This window comes from Mauremys reevesii, linkage group 2 (genome assembly GCF_016161935.1).
Source record: "Mauremys reevesii isolate NIE-2019 linkage group 2, ASM1616193v1, whole genome shotgun sequence".
In the NCBI taxonomy this organism is placed as follows: Eukaryota; Metazoa; Chordata; order Testudines; family Geoemydidae; genus Mauremys; species Mauremys reevesii.
In genome coordinates this window covers 4,042,378-4,063,478 of record NC_052624.1, presented here as the reverse complement: position 1 = coordinate 4,063,478, position 21,101 = coordinate 4,042,378, and the positions used below count along the sequence as shown (strand labels likewise).

General features: G+C 45.7%; 1 protein-coding gene across 5 annotated transcripts in view; it reads right to left on the bottom strand.

The window, feature by feature from the left end:
* The window catches only part of LOC120397620 (SREBF chaperone), a 135,651-nt gene that overhangs the window by 110,417 nt on the left and 4,133 nt on the right, over window positions 1–21,101 (bottom strand). Inside the window, exon 1 of one of the 5 annotated variants that reach the window (XM_039523789.1) lies at window positions 4,932–4,950. The exons of the other annotated variants lie outside the window; for them this stretch is intronic. The gene's annotated coding sequence lies outside the window, so the exon portion shown is untranslated. Of the gene's footprint in view, window positions 1–4,931; window positions 4,951–21,101 lie in introns of those variants that run through there. 5 annotated transcript variants of the gene reach the window in all.

Sequence of the window (21,101 nt, the reverse complement as noted above, 5' to 3'; positions counted from 1 at the left end):
AGTGCAAAAGGACTGGTAGCCACAATCATCTTATTACCAATTTATGGTATGGTAGATGGTGCAATATGGCTGATAACCATCCCTGCTATCATGCAAAAGCAAAAGCATGCTGCTGTGTAGCGCTGCTGAATCGCCTCTGTGAGCGGCATCTAGTCCACATACGGTGACAGTCACAAAAGGCTACACAGGCTCCATGATTGCCATGCTATGGCATCTGCCAGGGCAATCCAGGGAAAAAAGGCATGAAATGCTTGTCTGCCGTTGCTTTCCCAGCGGAAGGAGTGACTGACGACATTTACCCAGAACCACCCGCGACAATGAATTTCTCAACCCGGAAATTCAAAGGGGCGGGGGAGGGGAGGCGGGGGAGGCTGCGGGAACTATGGGATAGCTACGGAGTAGCTACCCACAGTGCAATGCTCCAGAAATCGACGCTAGCCTCGGACCGTGGACGCACACCACCGATTTAATGTGTTTAGTGTGGCCACGCACACTCGATTTTATAAAATCTGTTTTACAAAACCGGTTTATGCAAATTCGGAATAGTCCCGTAGTGTAGACGTACCCAAATGGAAGGATCAGCTGAAAGAGACCTCTACATTGCTTAGAAATTTACTCCCCATTTTGGATTTAGCCAAGGGGAGGTTAATAGAATCTCTAGCCACATCATATGAAATAGAAGACTTACTTTTCCCAACATAGACCCCTTTTCTACAAAGCTACAACTTTGGACAAGAGTTTTCTCAGAAGTGGTCTAGTTAGCAGCCCCCTGTTCTTCCTACAACTATATTTACAGGAAGAAAAACTGACTATGTAGAATGGTACCTTTCTTTCTCAAGATATTTTTTTCCAGCACGTCTTACTGGAATCATAGCCATTTACAACACTGTCAAATTTTTATTACTGCATGCCCTATACAGCAAGTACTGATATGAGAGTGCAAGCTGGAATTTATTCTGCCTCATACATCAAATTATCAGCTAGATTCTAACTACAAAATCTTACTTATGTAAAGCAAAACCCAGTCTGACTTAGAGAAATCTTGACTTTTAAGTGGTATTAAGCCAGGTGTTGAAATCACAGCAAGAGAAGAAATGGGGGGCCCCAAAGCATCACGCTTCAGACAACAACAGCTGCCAGAAAGCAAAGTGAACATGGAGAGACGTTCCTAATGGCTTGGTATAGAGAAGAGATGTAGACCACCACATTTTACTGAAGGACTCAACAGAAAGAGCTATGTATCAGTTTAATGTAGAACCTGCCCTCTGCACAGTACCACAAGGACATGCCTCTTAAACTTATTGAAGTGGTTCTCAATGTCTTCAAGCCCTTCAGAAAACAGTCCCATTGCTCTGTTTGCCAAGAGCTTTTTTTCATCAAACATGATTTCTACTGAGCCATTCTGTAGTAGTTTGCCAACATTCATTCTATCAGTCCACACCAGGTTGACAGCCTCCTTCACCATTCATGACCTGAAGCTAGCCATGCTTGGTAGGATAGGCTAGTAAGAGGCAGTTTTAGCCGAGTCCATTTCTCTCCACTAACACCACCGCAGAAGCAGAACCTGCCTGGGACTGCCACAGCCAATAGCCTTACTCAGAAATTTAAGGCTGATTGACACAAATATCAGCTCTGTTACTAGATCCCAACTGGCCTATCACCGTTACCACATAACACTGGGTCTCGTTTCCTTCATTAGGGGGCGCCATCTGCATGGGCAAACCTGGACATTACTTGAAGGGACTCTGTACTTAAAACATGGGGAAGTGGTTTTGTTCAAGGATTCTGCAGTTAGGAAGTTATGGGGAGCTCTTCACCAGCCACCTAACGGAAGCCGTATAATGTTTGATCAGGTCACCACTCATGGAATAATCAGCCTTGTTTATCAATTTGGCTGCTTCACAACAAACGGCTAGGGAATGCACCCGCCCTACAAGACTCAAAAGAATGATGCAACAACCACATGCAATTACATCCTCTGCACTCTACACTGGAATGCAGCATACTGAGAACCGAAGGAGCAAGGTCTACCACTGCCCTCGGCAACTGACCATGGAGGGGAACAGGCCCATCCGATACTCAGCAGATACCTGCTCGGTGCTACAGAGGAAAGCATAAAAAACACCAAGAATCTCATTAACATGCCCTTGTGGGCAGGGAGGGAAAGTTCTTTCCAAATCCCAGCTATGGTAGTCAAGTCAAGCAAAAACTGTCTCCTGGATGCAAGAAAACATCACCATAATTTAAGCACACAGCTCCAATTACACCCCAAAATGCCAGAGCAATACATACTGTCTTGCAAATGTATTTTTTTCCAGTTTAAAAAGTTTAAAATATATCTCCATGAAAAATAATCTGTAGGGATTAGAAGTGCCAAGTATTATTATTGCTATTTATCCCATTGTAGGCCTTAACTAAACTCCAGCCCCTCAATATCCACCACCACTTTGTAGGTTTCTAGCCCTCTCTTGGATATAGTTTCACCAAATTATACCATATTAGCTCTTTCCACAGTCAATCAATCCCTCCAGTCCCTGGATCATTGGTTGCTCCTCTCAGCTATTTACAGTCTACAAATAACGTACACCTACCGAAGCTAAGTTTCATCTTCTTGCTCATGTTCCCTCTCACCCCATGACTTCAAGTTTAACACTTCAGTTGTAAGCTTCTGAGCATATCTTTCTATTTGTATTGTGAAGCGCCTAACATACTTTTGAGCATTATTTAATAAGACAGTAACTCTCTTCAGTTTGCCAAGACCTTTGATAAATGAGACCAATTAAGGAAGACCAACATGTATTTCTGACTAAGAAGTACTTTTAGGGTGGGAATGGATAGGTCAGATAACACTTCCACCGTCACCTCTACCCCACATCCTGTTCACATATACACACACACACACACACTCACTGAAGGCAAGAAACACAATTTAGCACATCCACCACAACAGATGTGAAAGAATTACAAACCCACCCAAAACCAATGCACACACTTTTGCACACCAATTATTATGCTGAACCAGCACACAGCATCTTCTCCCTCTAGTTTTAAAAAGTGTCTTATCTCCCTTCCCCACACTGTCTTCAACAAACAGGAGAAACGATCGGCTGTAATAGAGCTGAGGCACCCATATAATTTATTGTATGTACTGCACTAGTGCCCAGGGGCCCCAAACATGGAGCAGGGCCCCACCATGTTGTGTGTGTGCGTGTGTGTTTGCATAACACCTAAGACAGTCTTTGCCCTAAAGCGCTTACAACCCAAGTACAAGACAAGAGACAACAGGTGGATAGAGACACAAGGGAGCATAAGGAAACAATGAGACATCTCTGTTCTTGGAGGACCTGTGTATTGTCCCACTAGCCAGAGCAGCATTGTAATCTAGTGGGTAAAGCACAAGACCTGAGCTTTTATTTCCTGCTCTGACACTCCCTCACTCGGACCTTCAGAAAGTCATTTCCCCACCTGCATGCACAGGGATAATATTTACCTCCCCACTCCTTTCTGAAATCTTTGGCTAATGCCATCAGCATAAAGGTGTGTATTTATATTAGTTACAATAAAAACCATCAGTTATGTATTATATGCACAGTGTACCCAGAAGAGATTCACTTGGCTCTGAAATAAGCAATTCCCCAACTGCACTGTCATCTGTTTACTTTTACATCCAGTTTCGGGTAAAAGTTTGGCACTGCCTCTGTATATTTATCCTGAGCACATGGCTCCTTTCATTATGAAGGATGAATCCCTGATGCAGGAAGAAGCAAGATAAAATTGAACAAACTGTGGTCTTTATTGCCCTCTAGTTTAAAAAAAAAAAAAAAAAAACCAAAACACAGAGGGGAGACACTGTGGGCCAAGAATCATTTCTGCATGTCGTGCTCCTTCCTAGAAGTGGCCTTGGGTACACTTTTGAACACAATATTTTCTATGGCTGCGGTCTTGCTAAGGGGGATTTCACCATGACAGAAGAGAACAGCCATATTTCATTTGTTTTTTTCCATTTTCCAAAGGCAATTTCTTTTGGTGGAGAAAGGGAAAGAGGGTTTATGCAACACTCACATGTGTTCTACTGGAGGGGGAAATGATGATGCAGGAAATTGCTATCGCACTTCTCATCTCTAGATCAGTAGCTTAATCATAGGGCTACTGCAGTGAATTTTCAAAGCTCTTCTCAGGTAAACTAGATAAACTAGGTAAACTAGATCTGCACAGCAAAGTCCTTACCACACTTCTCAGTTTTCTCCCTCCCATCATAATAGGAGGCTCCTCTTGATTTTGCTTAGAAGTGGTGGGTTGGAGAGGTTTTCTGCATCCATTGGTGGCTTTCTGAGGATCAGGTGGACTATTACATTTTTAAAGGAAGTTGGCATGTTAATTTTTCAGAAGGAAACGGTAATTTCTGTTAGTGGCAAGCACAATTCTCCATGGGTTTTTACCAGCCAGGAGTGCCACCTATTTTACAGGTACCAGCTCAAATATTTACAGCTGCTATTACAGTGAGACAGGATCTAACCCTTTCAGGGGTGATTGAGCAATTAATTTGAGCTGGTCCATTTCTGAATTTTATGCCTTGACCAATTCCTCTTGTATTCAGAAGGGCTTTTCTTCAGAGTAGGATGAAAGCTAGTCACAGCAGCCAGTGCTTGGATCCAATGACTGATTTAGGCCATCTGGATTAATTAATTAATTGGTTCACTATGGACAACAACTCTGCTGGCCACTATTTTATGGTTCTGCTAGAGGAGGGATAGACTATCTTCAAGTTCTGTACCTGCAGCAGCAGAGCCCTACAGGAAGTCTGTGTGTGCTGGATCAGGTTTTGTGCCACCACCATTTTTGTTTTCTGCCTAAGCACACCATTTCACTAGTCATCTCTGGTGATGATCCGAGTTGGTACTGAGCGGAATATCCTATGAGCTTATTCATACCTTAGCCTTTCAGCTGTGTGGTTTGCCTTGAAGAATATGCAGGAAACTTAAAATGATTCAAATTTCTTTGTGAGAAAGCCAGCCCAAGTTGGTGGTTGTTAGAAGAACATGCACACACTCAGACACCAGGTATTACTAATAATTCCACTTTCAGTTCCTCAGATGAAAGGTGCTGTAGAAGTGAACGCTTTCTCAACACTAATCAAGCCTCAACTTCATAGATGGGAACCTGGAAAGAGATTGTGATTTGCTCAAGGTCACACATCTAGCCCAGCAGAGTTAAAGCCAAGAGCCAGTCCTCTGGCTCTAGCTATCAGAGTATACGACCCCTTCAACCAACTGTTCTATATATTTTGCCTTATGTTTTTCAGGGCTGTGCAATATCATGGTTTTGAATCTGAAGAGCCTTCTCAAGTTTCTAGGAAAAGCACCTAGGGTTTCTAAAATCCCTGTATCATGCAATGCAGGAAAAAAAAGCACCTTTCGCTGTCTTTGCATATTTCCATTAGCTGGACCCAGTACAACTCATGTACTTCAGCCTGAGGTACATTTAAAAGTTTTGGTAGCATAGTTATTTTGGTTAGAAGTGTGGAAAAATAAAGTCACCCCCATGACAGAGCCATACCAGCAAAAGCCCCAGTGTACAGATGCAGTTATATCAACAAGAAAGTCCTTTTGCTAGTATAACTTACTCTCTTCGGAGAACTGGCACGTAATAAGCTCTATGAGCAAAAAGAACTCATTTGCCAGTATAAGTTGCATCTCCACTAGGGGAGTTTACTGATAAGAGCTCTACTGGTATAGCTATACTGACAAATCCTTTTAAGTGTGGGCAAGGCATTAGACTTGCACATTTATTTCAATCACCTACATTTCTTCACTAAGTTTCAGCTCTGACACACAACTAACGGGTGCTCTCCTCAGAGCAAGAGCAATGTGCTGTGTTAGAAGGAAAAGAGAAGCTGAGCATACTTCTGACCTCTTAGCCCACTCAGTAAAAAGTTAGCCTTCAGCATTGATTTCCCAATAATATTACCTCAAGGCACCTGATATTCAAACACTAAAACTTTTTAAAAAACTTATTATAACAATGAACTTTCATTTAAACAGCACTTTTCAACAAAATGGAATTTCAATGCACTCTACAAACTTACTAAACAATGGTACAGACGTACTGAGTTATTTCACACTCCACTGAAATGCAGGTAGCTGTGAGATGACTCACAATAGCAATGGATTACTTTCAAACAGACTCTCGATTACAAAAATACCTTTTCCATAGGCCTGACTACACAAGGTGCTAGAAGCTCAGAACTCCTGCTGAAGCCAGCACCTTTCAGGAGCAGATGATCCTCTATTTTAATTCTGAACAATACGGTAATCATATAAAAAGAATTACAGATTAGACATTTGATTTTTGAGAGCAGCAAGCCACTACTCAAGCCTCTCCATCCACTGGTGAGACACCTCCTAAGGCAACTTTTTAGGCTGGGGATGGATAGGTCAGATAACACTTCCACCGTCACCTCTACCCCACATCATGTTCACATATACACACACACACACACACACACACACACACACACACACTCTGAAGGCAAGAAACACAATGTAGCACATCCACCACAACAGATGTGAAAGAATTACAAACCCACCCAAAACCAATGCACACACTTTTGCACACCAATTATTATGCTGAACCAGCACGCAGCATCTATTCCCTCTAGTTTTAAAAAGTGTCTTATGTCCCTTCCCCACACTGTCTTCAACAAACAGGAGAAATGATCGGCTGTAATAGAGCTGAGGCACCCATATAATTTATTGTATGTATTGCACTAGTGCCCAAGGCCCCACCACAGATCAGGGCCCCACCACGTTAGGTGTTATGCAAACACACTCTGGATAGCGCTGCCCTCCAAGTACATGGGCAGAGAGGACATGCAAGGGACAGAGGGTAAAATGTAACACAGCAAACGCAGATGGTCTGATCTAGCCCAAGAAAAATACCCATGGAAGTTAGATGTCTGTGTTTGCACTACAGTGTCCCCGTGTGAAGGCACTCGCGGTGCCTACGAAAGGAAAGGTGCTGCTTTACTACATGTAAGCAGAGTGCTCCCCATCTTACAGGACACTCTCAGAAAATTAGAACAGAGGCAATTCCAAGGTACATAGGCCCAGAGTCTCAAAAGGTATTTGGGCTCCTAACTTGCACAGAAATCACTAGGCACTAGGAGCCTAAATCCATTTGCGGATCTGGGCCCTACATCTAACAGTTTGAGCCCGCACATACTGCAGAACCTAAAGTCTACTGGATCTTTATGAGACTGTCTGCTCAACTGCTGCAGGTTTAGAGAAACAGACACACGTTGGAGAAGTGACCTGAAAACAAAAGTTCAGCCCGATTAAATGAGGGCACGTCCGTCATCCCCACAACTTCCACACACCCACTATGCAAACACCGCTGGGTTTTCAGGATTAGTTAGGGTGTGACAGCACCCTCCTCAAGCCTCTCCTGGAACATAAGTCACAGCAATTCCTTCACCTGCAATTCCATGTGCTCCATATAGTATATGCCCCTTGCCATTGATTCTGATGGCCAACAGGGGGAGAGAATGGTAACACAGTAATGAACAGGAAAATGGGAGTCAGGGACTCCTGGGGTCTATTCCCAGCTGTGACAGTAACTCACTCCACAGGCCATGTCCAGAGCCCAGCTTCTCTGCCTCCCTTTGTTTCTTCTGTACAGCGAGCTAATGTTGACCTACCTCAGAGATGCTCTGAGAATCTGTGTTCACAATTTCAAGCACAGTGTAGTGCGCTAACATGAACACACAGCCGCATGAATCTTAAATGCACAAGGAAGGAGAGATGCTCTCTCCTGCTGCTCTGCATGTCATACCAGGCTATCACCATTAACCCTTTCAGTGCTTCAGACCTTGGGGAGAGAACTTCACAGGGCAGCTAACGTACCGGAGATTTATTTTATTGGGGGGAGGGGGGGGGGAAGGATATCTATGAAAAACAAATCAACTCTTGGTATCTCTCAGCTTCCCCACAACTGCCCAGCCAGTGGCAGATTTACATCTGAATAAAACTGTTCCTGCTGCCAGATCCAAGGGTGGGGGGGAGAGCGGCTTACTGCTGTTCAGTGACAAATTCCCTCTCCCATTCATACCTGCATTTCAGGGCAGCACAGACTGTTGCTATGGAAGCGACTGCAGTATGACAAGCCCTGCAATATGCGGTGGTGGTGTAGCCCGTGTCGGTCCCAGGATAGGAGAAAGACAAGATGGTTTTGGTAATAGCTTTTATTGGACCAATTTCTGTAATATTACCTCACCCACCTTGTCTCTCTGAAGTCCTGCAATGTGACTTAGTTCCAGGGACATGCAAGGAGGCAGCTGCTAAAAAGCACAAATATTTTATTACCAGAGAAAGGGGAAGAATGACATGGGAGAAGAGAGGAAGTGGATTTAAAATGTTAAGTGTAAAGAATGACAGAAGTGTTCCTTGCTGTAAGTGGATGCAGCAATAAGCTGGCACCACTCACGCTACCTACCTACCTACCACACAGGACTATTAATGGTCATCAAGAACCTGTCTACATGGAAAGTTTAAACTGGATTAAATCGAGTTCGTCTGGTTTGAAAAATCTTGCATACACAACGCAATTAATGGTAGCACACTGACTGCATTCATCAGGAACTCTGCAGTCTCTTTCAAAGTGAACTAGCTTTGCTGGAAACCGAATTAGTCCGCTCTATTGTTTGCATGCATACAATGCTGCTGCCAACTACTTTGGCTGCTATCCCAACACCGCTTTGCAGGTGACCATTACGGACTCGTCTGTTTACCTGTGTACTTCTGCTGCTCTGAGGCCAAGATGACCGGATATCCCTAGCCCTACTTATAGGCTGCTGCAGTGCCAGATTTTGCCCATTTGATCCTAGAGACTAGTATGCTGCGATAATACTCCAGAAACCCCAAGTGCCTCAAACAACCACTTGGACCCATGCTGACACCCTGGATCTCACCATCATCTGGGGAAAAGCTTTGGTGCAGGAAACTCTGGTCGGCCAGTCACCAAAATAAAGATCCAGTTGGGGACATTGCGAAGCAGATGCATGGGAGAGGCTACCACCAGAATATGAACAATGCCATACAAAGAGCAAGCAGCTCATGAGGACCTATATTAAAATGAGGGATGACACCTGGTGTGTCTAACATCCTGGGACAAACACGGCTACATTACACAGCATTAAAGCAATACAGTCACTTCCTAAAAGGACCTCAAAGCTGATATCCTATCGCTTAGAAAAGTTAGATGCCTGCAAGTCACCGGGGCCTGATGAAATGCATCCTAGAATAGTCAAGGAGCTAACAGAGGAGGTACCTGAGCCTCTAGCTATTATCTTTGGAAAATTATGGGAGACAGGAGAGATTCCAGAAGACTGGAAAAGGGCAAACCTAGTGTCCATCTACAAAAAGGGAAATAAAAACAACCCAGGAAACTACAGACCAGTTAGTTTAACTTCCATGCCAGGGAAGATAATGGAGCAAGTAATTAAGGAAATCATCTGCAAACACTTGGAAGCTGATAGGGAATAACCAGCATGGATTTGTAAAGAACAAATCACGTCAAACTAATCTGATAGCTTTCTTTGATAGGATAATGAGTCTTGTGGATAAGGGAGAAGCGGTGGATGTGGTATACCTTGACTTTGGTAAGGCATTTAATACGGTCTCGCACGATATTCTTATCGATAAACTAGGCAAATACAACTTAGATGGGGCTACAATAAGGTGGGTGCATAACTGGCTGGATAACCGTACTCAGAGAGTAGTTATTAATGGTTCCCAATCCTGCTGGAAAGGTATAACAAGTGGGGTTCCGCAGGGGTCTGTTTTGGGACCAGCTCTGTTCAATATCTTCATCAACAACTTAGATATTGGCATACAAAGTACACGTATTAAGTTTTCAGATGATACCAAACTGGGAGGGATTGCAACTGCTTTGGAGGATAGGGTCAAAATTCAAAATGATCTGGACAAATTGGAGAAATGGTCTGAGGTAAATAGGATGAAGTTTAATAAAGACAAATGCAAAGTGCTCCACTTAGGAAGGAACAATCAGTTTCATACATACAGAATGGGAAGAGACTGTCTAGGAAGGAGTACATCAGAAAGGGATCTAGGGCTTATAGTGGACTCATATTTAGCTTGTGGTCAACAGTGTGATGCTGTTGCAAAAAAAGCAAACGTGATTCTGGGATGCATTAACAGGTGTGTTGTGAGCAAGAGACGAGAAGTCATTCCTCCGCTCTACTCTGCACTGGTCAGGCCTCAGCTGGAGTATTGTGTCCAGTTCTGGGCACCGCATTTCAAGAAAGATGTGGAGAAATTAGAGAAGGTCCAGAGAACATGACCTATGAAGGAAGGCTGAAAGAATTGGGTTTGTTTAGTTTGGAAAAGAGAAGACAGAGGGGACATGATAGCAGTTTTCAGGTAGCTAAAAGGGTGTCATAAGGAGGTGGGAGAAAACTTGTTCATCTTAGCCTCTAAGGATAGAACAAGAAGCAATGGGCTTAAACTGCAGCAAGGGAGGTTTAGGTTGGACATTAGGAAAAAGTTCCTAACTGTCAGGGTGGTTAAACATTGGAATAAACTGGCTAGGGAGGTTGTGGAATCTCCATCTCTGGAGATATTTAAGAGTTGCTTAGATAGACATTTTTCAGGGATGGTCTAGACCAGTGGTCCCCAACCTTTTCGTCTGGCAGGCACCAGACGAAGGACCATGACGGTGGTGGAGCATCTGCCGAAATGCCGCCAAATTTCTGCGGCATTTCGGTGGTGACGCCTCTCGATGGCGTCACTTGGCAGCAAGCGGCATCATCGAGAGGCGTCACCACCGAAACGCCGCAGAAATTCGGCGGCATTTTGGCGGATGCTCCACCACTGGCCAGGACACAGGCGCATTTAGATGCCCCCGCGGGCGCCACGGCGCCCACAGGCACCGCGTTGGGGACCCCTGGTCTAGACAGTATTTGGTCCTTCCATGAGGGCAGGGGACTGGACTCGATGACCTCTCGAGGTCTCTTCCAGTCCTAGAGTCTATGAATCTATGAATCCTGGAGAACCCCAACCACTCCAATCCTTCCTGGGGCTGCACAGGGATCAGAGCCACAGGTAGGGGAAATGACTTCACATGTGGCACTTTCACCCAAGTTATGCAGCCTTTCAGCATTTGGCTACTGGGAACAACACCAACTCCGTCCCACTGTACCCCGGCAGCCATTCCCTTCACGGACCCAAGCTCAGGGCTCTAAGCACAGGCACAGCGGCCCCCGAGAACCCAGTGCTTTTGAGCCCTCTGCAACGCCTGGGAACTTGAAGTCTTGGCACTGCACACGAACAGGCCCAGGAACAAGACAAACGCTTGCCTGTGACTTTAAGACCCCCCCCCCCAGGCCCGTGTCGTACCCTGCATTGTACTCGTGCCCTGTGCAGTTTTCTTTCACTCCTGTGCTAATGAAAGGATTCTTTGTAGATACAATTTTTTCATTTCATTCATTTTTCATAATTAAGCAGTTACATTAAGGTCCATTTCTGTTTGTAACAGACTGTTTAATAATCAAAACCTTGAAAGCTTCATTCATAAGGACTTACCAGCTCATTTTTCACTAATTCATAAGGGTGTAAAAAAAAAATGTAGGCAAAGACAAGGTCAAATAGCAATTGCTACAATGGTTCACTTCCACCACCCATCAGCAACACTAACCTACTCAAAAACTCCCCAGCACCCCTCCCTGGGATAACGGCTGGATGTACAGCTGCACAGTTTCAGGACTGAGACTCAAACTAAGAGCAGTAGGCATGCGTGACAATATTGCTCCGGCTGTCTGCATTTTGCACTGGATATCTCATTGGCTTCTCAAACTGTCGAGCAAATCTCCACACCTCAGCCTCAAACCCATGTCTGAGGCCTTCTCCTTTCCTCTCTCAAATACTGTGCAAAAAACAACAGGCTGCTATCACCTTTGGGACTTCTTTCCTGCTGCTTCCAACCTGTTCCACAACCAGCACCACCTTCCTTTCAAATGGCCAAATGCACCCTCCACTGCCATTCTGCAACCACTGAGGTAACGGTCCCATAGTTCATTCCTTCCTTCTGCTCAAGCGGCCTGGGAATAGCTTCCTTAGACAGGAAAGCAGAGGATAAGCAATGTCCGCACCATTAATGTCCCTCATGTTCCTGGGGGGGTGGGAGAACAGTCCTTTCTCCACTAAGGTACATACAGCAGAGTTCCAAATGACCCTACTACTGTGGATGCTTTCAGCCTTTATGTCTGTAAACCTGGGGGTGGTGGTGGGGGATGGGTGTCAATGAGCCCTTGGAGCACCCTGAAGAAACACCCCTTGTGTTCACGAATTCTGAGCTTTGCTGGGGGGCGCAAACAATAAGCCCAATTACGTTTGGGAACCCCCTGCATGCAAAGTCACCACTAACCTCCGGAGCACCACCTAGCTTTAGAACCTGGTGCAACAGTACCTTTTCCACGGCATCACACAACTGCAGGACAATGGTCCCAATGGCTGATCTCCCCACACCAAAACAGGTCACTACAGACCAGCAGCATTCAAGGGCAGCCAGCTTCCAGATGGCAATGGTGACCCTCTTCTTAGGGTGACCAGACAGCAAGTGTGAAAAATCAGGATGGGGGTGGAGGGAGGGGTAACAGGATCTCATATAAGAAAAAGACGCAAAAATTGGGACTGTCCCTATAAAATCGGGACATCTGGTCACCCTACCTCTTCTCCATGGGTATAGGTTGCCACATGTTGGCACACTGCAGCTCTGGAGTTAGTTCAGCACGTATCTCCAAAAAGTTTGCATTCTCCATCCTGAAATTCTCTTACCATTGCTCGCCTCTCCATGTCTGCAGAATGATCCTTTCCCACCAGTCCAACAGAATGATCCTTTCCCACCAATCTGAGCTGGTTTCCCAAGCTTAGAGCGGCACTGCATGCTGTGAAGCTGCTCCAAGAATCAGTCCCGTACTATCACTTGCTCAGTGTCTTCCTCATCCTGGGTCCACCGCTGCTGAAGACCCACCTGCCACATTGTCTGCTCAGTGCTACGGCAGGCAAAGTCCAAAGCTGAACTCATCCGGCTTTGAGTGCTAAAATACAGCCCAAGCGGTCTCTGCATATTTGAGGCTGCCAACACAGTGGCACAGAACTTCGTTGGGGCCGTGTTGGCTAACAGCAACTTGCAAATGGCGCTCGCCCACCCAGAAAGGAAGTATGGGGCATAGACAGATGAACCATGTGATTTAAAAATAGATTTTAAAAAAATGAACTCACTTAGTGTCTGCTATGCATCCCACAATGAGAAAAATCCCAGAATGCAAACGACCATGGGACACTTTCCAAGAATGCCACGCCCTCAAACCGCAGCCTACTACCACTGAGTGTATACGATGCACATTGCCAGAGGGCACAGCATTCCACGTGCATGCTATTAGCACAGCTTCCATACTGCGTGTTACCTGACGCGCATCAAAAAGTTGTGACTAAACCCCTGTACAGACAAGCCCCAAGACTTCACCATTGTCACAACCTGAATATTACAGCCTCTTGGAACTCAGAGAGGCAGCAGGGACAGAACTCAGATGGCCTTGCTCCAAAAGCACAAGCCCATTCAACGAGAGCTTTTAGAGTTTAGTTTTATCTTGCTCCTTCTCTGGAGGTGCATCCGAGTCCTACTAATATTGCCTCAAATTGGGTCAGTGCTGCATATTGCCTTGGAGAAATGAGCAAGAAGAAAGAAGCCAAGGCATTCAGGTGGCTCTCTTTCACTGATTCCAATGGGAGTTAGAGACCTAAATACCTCAGAGGATCTGGCCCCAGGTTACTCTGGTGTGGGCACAGGTAATTTGTCTAGAAACGGGGACTGTTTTCTACCTTACAGCAAGACCAGCCTGAGTTTGATTTTCTATTGGGGGTGGAGAGAGGGAAGAGAAGGAACCACCACCCTAAAAAGGGAGGACAAACGTAAGTGAAACATGAACTGTCTCCCAAGACATTACTGAACATTCTAGCACCCTGAAGTTTTTACGGTCAACAGTTTTTGCCTAGTGTTTTAAATCCAAACATATGTTAAAAATCCATTCATAAAATATTTACAAAATGACACCTTGGTGGAGCAACAGACGGTAACAGGATCGGGGACCAGGCACAGGAGAGAAAAATCTAAGATTCCGTACACAGGTTTGCCAAAAGTGATACGATAGCCACAGCAAGAATGTAACCAAGGCAACAAGGAGTCCCCTACGCCCCACTATCCGCCTCACCTTCGCACTAACTCCCCACACATCAAAATCTACACCACAGTTTCACGTTCCTTTCCAATCCTATTGCTGGGTCATAAATATGGAAGAGGTAGGTGCACCATGATAGATCCTATGGCCCCCAGCCACACTCTGAAAGCTCTCACTGTGTTAGATGAGGAAGAGGAGCTGTGGCATTTACTGGCACATGGTCATTAGATGACCTGCCTCTCTCTTCCTCAGGGTTGTCCAAACTCATTGTTAGTTGTGGGCAGGAAAACAAAATCTTTCTGGAAGCTATCAGAGGGTTGGGTCCCTTCAATCAGCTCCATGCTTCCAAGGCTACTAATTCAGCAACTGCGATCATGCCAAGCACATTTGTGAGTTTCTCTGATTTTCCCCATTAATCTCTCTGTATTTTTAAGTGTAACGCTGAAGACCCTGGTCATGTTTTCTGACAATGTTGTCAGACGATGAACAGTGTTAGATTTCAATCTCCGAGGTTGTCAGTCTTGTTCATAAAGCCAGTGAAGCAGCACAAGCATCCCCCAAACGGCCCTACCCACACAGCTCTTTGCTGACCTGAGTGAGATACGTCCAGGCTCGGGACCCATTCACTTCCTGGCCTTTGCAGAGACTGCAAATATTTATACTACCATAGACCCTGGAAGTCCTAGTGGTAGACCAGGATCTGAATGCGCTAGGCGCTGTACAAACAGAACAAAAAGACCACCCTTACTCCAAAGAGCTTATAAGCAAAGTATGAGACAGCAGATAGATACAAATAGATGGGAGAAGTATAAGGAAACAATGACAGTATTGATCACCATGACAAGTGCACCAGCAGCCCAACAATTGTCAGTTTTTTGTAGGCACCACAGCAAAGGAGAGCTTTGAGGAGGATTTGGAAGGAGGATAATGCAGTAGTTTTGCAGAGGTTCATGAAGAGTTCCTCCCAGGCGTGAGGGGCAGCACAGGAGAAAGCACCAGGGGTTTTGTAAGCATAGCCATGGGAAGGGGGAGGAGAAGAGAGATTTCCCTGCATCATCCCCTAGCGGCTTCCAGCTTAGAACCAGCTCTGCCTCCCAGCCAGGCTCTCTCAGGCAGAAGCAGCTCCCCACCCGACTGCCAGGGAAAGCAGCTGGATATGCCAGGGGAGAGATGCAGAGAGAAGGACAGAGCTCCTCTCCCTCCCTGCCCCAGGTAGGCCAATCGGGGAGTTGGGGGGCACTTGACCCTCCATGGCCCACCCCCATGTGTCACCTCTACTTGAGCTACTACCCAGTAAGCTAACAAAGTGAAAACAGGCACCTGGAGCTAGGGAAACCCCCTCACAATGCTCCTGTAGATTTCAAGGTGTTCACCTACTATGGTGACAGGGACCACTTAAGTACTAAGATGTGTTCCTGATGTGCTAATGTGACTTGAAGTTACTTGGTGAACTTTGTTCCTTTGCCGGTGCTGACGCTGGCAGAGAACACGGAAAAAAGAAAAGCGGATGAGACGTCCAGATGCCAAGGCAGGCTCCAAACCACAGCAGTAGTGGTGCCAATGCAGGCACTAGACACAGTGCCACTGTCTTTTTTCCTGACACACCCAGGCAAGCATCAACATGCGTGGACACAGCTGTAGTATTCAAGTTCTGGCACAGAAGAAGTTGCAAAAGCACCAAAATCACTGGTGGCCAAGCACAACAGATAGGCACCAAAGCCTAGATCCAGGTGACAAGGCAAAGAGCCTCATGCTTCCAATATTGGTTTTAGTGGACCCAACAGCTTCAAAGTGATGCAGAAGAAGAGATGGAGCAGCAACTGACAGGGATGCAGCTACTCCGGGGAGGAGCTCTGCTAACAGACTGGAAGGCTCCAAAGGCTGCAGTTAAGCTGTGCAGGTGGCTCACAAGAGCCAGTAGTGATCCTGGCTCTTGCTCCACCTCTCCCTAAGGAGTTCTGCCAGTCTCATGCTAGGGGGCTGACACCCAAAAGATGATGGTATCTTTAAGGAGAAAATGCAACCAGATAATGGCTAGGCAGGTGGAGCGCTGTGATGGTTTTGCACATCCTATTATATATTTATTATCCTGTCCCTTCCATCCCACCCGAGACAGCTTGTCTATCTCACCCATCTGTTGTGTCTTACCTTTTCATAGTGAAACTTTTTTTGGGATGGGGGTGGGGGGCAGAGATTATCGCTTATTATGTATCTGCTCAGCATCTAGCACATCAGGAGGGACGACAGCTGCAGCAGCAACAAACCAAACTATTACAGTGAGTCAGATGCAGAGCAGGGATTAGAATGCAGGAACGGCTCCTCTTCTAGTGCTTAGTCCACTAGACCACATTACCCCCTGCCTATCCAGAGGACACATCTCAAACCATATGCAGAGATCTATAGCTGGGTAATTGCCTAGGCAGATTATGGCCCTGCAGTTATCTGAACTGAATATTCACACATGCAATTGAAAGAGCCACAGCTATTTAAATCTTAACATGTAACCATAACAGTCTCCGCATTTGCTCAAGCCTTGTCTATGGGAACAAGCTTGTACCTTACTGGTACCTTGTGCGCGTTCGGAAACTGCCTTGGAGAATGGACTGCTGCAGAAAACCCTTCAGGGTTACACTTACCCTTTAAGTTAGTCTATGGCAAGAAAGGCAAAGAGCATTCTCTAGCAGGCAAAGCCGGGGAATGGGAGTTAGGACTCCTGGATTCTATTCCCAGCCCTGCCTCAGACTCCTTTTGGGGTGGTTGCAACTTGCATCAATTTCCAGGGGAGAGAATACTGATCTATATCACAGGGGTATTGCCAGGATTAAAGGCTCTGAGATCAGATCAAAGCTGTAGAATCTGAGTGATCTTTTATGGCCCTGTTCAAGGCTACCCCAATAACAGGCTTCAAAGATGATGCTAACAAGGCAAGGTGGGTTTCAGCATTAATATGGACAGGCCTAATACAGCAACAGCTCTGATGGCCACTGACAGAGGTAAGTTGGCAGTGGGAAAAGAAAAGAATTGGGAGACAGCAGTGCAGTGACACTGAGAAATTCACCAGAGCCACTACTTCAGAAGCAAACAACATCTCACCTATGGAAACAAAAGAGGTGTTTAAAATAAACCAAGCGCTGCAGCTGAGCTGCCGGAGGGATTCCAGCTTTCCCCAAGTGGCCAGGCACTGTGACAACTCCAAAACCTGACGAGATTAGTTCATTGTTAAGCGGGTGTGCACCACACGACTCCAAACTGCTCTAGAATGAGTTAGAAGAGATTGGAGGAAATGGAGCTCAAGTGAGAAGGAAAGACTGAGGAAAACAAAGCTGAAATTTAGAGAGCAATAAGGTTCCAGTGAGCATTCCTGAACACCAGCTGCAAGGCAGGAATGGAAAGGATGGAGGTGGGGAGGAAGCGAGTAGGGTTCTGAATCCATGACAACTCTAGAAAACAGGAAGCTCTAAGAAGCAGCCATAGTTCTGAGAAACGTCCTTTCTAGAGACCGAGTGCCCAAAACACAGCTTACGGGCATTCTGTAACCACAGCACAGAGACAAAAAGGGGTCATTGCAGGTTTCTATTACTGCTGAACTCAAGTAATTAAGATATAGTATGATGCAGTCCAAGCAAATATATTTATGTCCCATTTGTTTTTACATCTTTTCAACACAGCGTAGAGAGGCAGGCTGGAGAACTGTCAGCTGAGCTAAGAGCAGCTGAGGAGCCAGCAGAACTGCCAACCCTACAGTTGCAAGCCTTCTTCAAAACACTGAATCAGAAGGGAAGACCTCACCTCCGCCATCTACTCCTGAGGTTTTCCCAACTCAGCAGCACCACCTCCACATTGTCCTAGAGGGACCCTCTGGGAATGAATAAGCCAAAGAAGGATGGTGACCTGCCAGCCCTTACAGGAGGGAACCTACTACTAGTTACCACCACCCTGTGCACCACACAGGTATCATGAGAATACATGCTTTAGAAGAGCTCTCAGCTAATCCTCAGTCTGGCTGAGACAAGGAAAACAGCGCAACCTCACCACCTGGGTCCAGTGAGAGATTCCATTGGATGAAGTGTTCTTGCTGCCTGTTGCCCAAGACGAACAAGGCTGAGGGACCCTCTACACTTCAGTTCATTCCTACTTGTGGTCCTAAAAGAGCTTGATAGGATTCAGGGAGCAGTGCAAGACGCACATCATCTATATGGTTTTTGGTTAACCGGGTTTTCGTTTTCTAGGCCAGTCATTATCCATGGGTAGGGGTGGCAATGGAAAGGGATGGTCTGCTTCATAGCCAGCTGCTGGCAACAGTGGCTCACTGTTTAACTCTGGTAAATGCACTAACCTAGGCTAATAATGGTGAGATGCCAGTTTCTGAATGATGAATGAGTACTGTTTGCATTCAACTGAGGACTTCAGGACCATGCCCTGCTCTCAGGACCCCCAAAAAACAAATGTGCATCGTGAGGGCAAAGATTTTCATATTTTTATCTCCGTACCACCAGTTTGGTTTATTTTGGAAACAGACCAGGGAAGTCCCATTCCGCAGCGTGTATTTGCTTCTAATTTCATCAGTCACTCCTCCAGGAGACTGCAGTCCCTTTGGGTATTGGGAACATAAAGTAGCTTAGCTCCAAGGGTTAAAAACAACTGAAGTCTGATTAGCAATTGAGTAAAATACAAAAATCTCAATTCACCTGAAAACGTCCTTTCTTCTCTAGCGGGAAAGTCCACAAATCCATTACAATGGGTCTTAACTTTGCTTCGAGTTCCGTGGAGGCAGAACCGGACCTATCAATCAAGTCAGGCTAGAAACAGCCACAACCTATGAAGCCACAGCCAGTTCGAGCTAATTCCTTTAAACTTTAGTCCTTGTGCCAGGTGTGTTTGATTTGCAGACTTTCCTACTACAAGAAAGGCCATTTTCAGGCCAGTTAAGGAATTTTGCAATTCTTTGCAGGGACAGTCTCCAGATCCACCAGACTGGCACGTCCAACAGCAAGTGTCTCACCAGAGAGGGAAACAAAAGATGGATGAGAAGATTACAACCCCCCCAAAACTGCATCTAACTATATATCAGTTAATGGGGGAGCATGGTAGGCAGAGCCCTCCTCCACAGCAGGGGCTGATGAGGCGCGCACGTTTAATTTGTACCATTTGGCGAAGGTGTGGAAACATGTTTCCATGACTAGGTGGCCACCCGACATCTCTTTATCTGTTTCATATGGTCCTTCAGGACAGGAGGCTTCCATGGCTCTGCACGAACATGAGCATTTGAGGAGAAAGATGGCTTCAACCTTGCAAAGCTTCTTGAAAGCAACAATTTAGCCATCTAATAACTGAAGCCTTGGTAGCTTCGTTTAGTTTATGATGGGTGTTCTAGACCAACAAGTCTAGAGACTGATTGAATGTAGTACTGCATTCAAGGGTGGTTGTTTAAATTTATTGTGTTTTGCATGTTAGTCAAGAAGGCTGGAAGAAAACATTTTATTGTAACCAGGTCTTAGGCCTTTATTAAAAAACTTTCCTGTAAGAACTCCAAAAAGATATGCTTTGCCCTTGCCTTGAGTAGATCGATCCATTCTAATGACTTAGGCACTATGCCTTCCCTACAGACCAGGCCCTTAATGATGCCCTGTTTATGGCATACTTTCTCAAGGCTAAAGGTATGATAAAAGAGATTATTTGGATGCATTTGTAACTGGTACCTCTTAAATATCCTGTAGCTACATTACTCTGGGCTTGCCTGTGGAATTTGGGTTTTGAGAATAGAGCCTGCTTAAAGAGACGGCATATCCGAGCGGTGCTTGCCATCCGAATTGGAGGTGAGAACCTAGACACTCCTGGACAACATGGGGCCAACCCAGCTCACCTTTGTTAAACTGCTTTGGAGAACATTATGAACAGAAATTCACTCATGATTTTGCCCATAGAAGAAAGTGTGTGAACATAGCTACTGCCTATTGATTTCCATCTGGAATAAGTCTCCAGGATCTTTGCTAGATCTGGACCTGGATGCACGCAAGTCCATTGATGGGGATGCAACCCAGGGCCTCCACTCAAAGATCTTGGGATGTAGACTCCACTCTCCTGGATTTAGCCTATTCCTGCTTAACCAGCTGCTTTGATGTTTATTGCCTGTTTATATGTAGTGCTTGAAAATGCAGAAGACTTTTTTCACCTTTCCTGCCCCCCACTGCTTCTTCCTTTCACCCAGAACAGAGAATATTAGCCACTCACACCAGGGCTGAGGATGCATTGCTCCTTTCCTGTTGATAAAAGCCACTGCAAAAGTGTTGTAAGACATCACCAGTATGTCTTGGCTGACTAGGACTGAGGCTTTGGCTACACTTACACTTCAAAGCGCTGCCGCGGAAGCACTTTGAAGCGCTAAGTGTAGTCAAAGCGCCAGCGCTGGGAGAAAGCTCTCCCAGCGCTGTCCGTACTCCACCTCCCTGTGGGGAATAACGTACAGTGCTGGGAGCCGCGCTCCCAGCGCTGGGGCTTTGACCACACTGGCGCTTTGCAGCGCCGCAATTTGCAGCGCTGGAGAGGGTGTGTTTTCACACCCTGCTGCAGCGCTGCAAATTTGTAAGTGTAGCCAAGCCCTGAGTTACAGTTCTTACAGCCTAAGTACTCTAAGCTTGATCTAAGTGGTACTGTGAGGGAGTCCTGTTTTTTCATTAACCTTGGATAAAACTGCTGCCCAAAGGAACGTCCCTGCTCTTGAAGCTGGTTGGTGGAGAAAATTAATTCCATCTCCAGTTCTGACATACTGTGCCCTTCCGGGTATCCTTCGACAATGGGACAAGAGAAGGGATGATGATGGCTCCTGGAGGCTGAAGAAGTTAGGAAATTT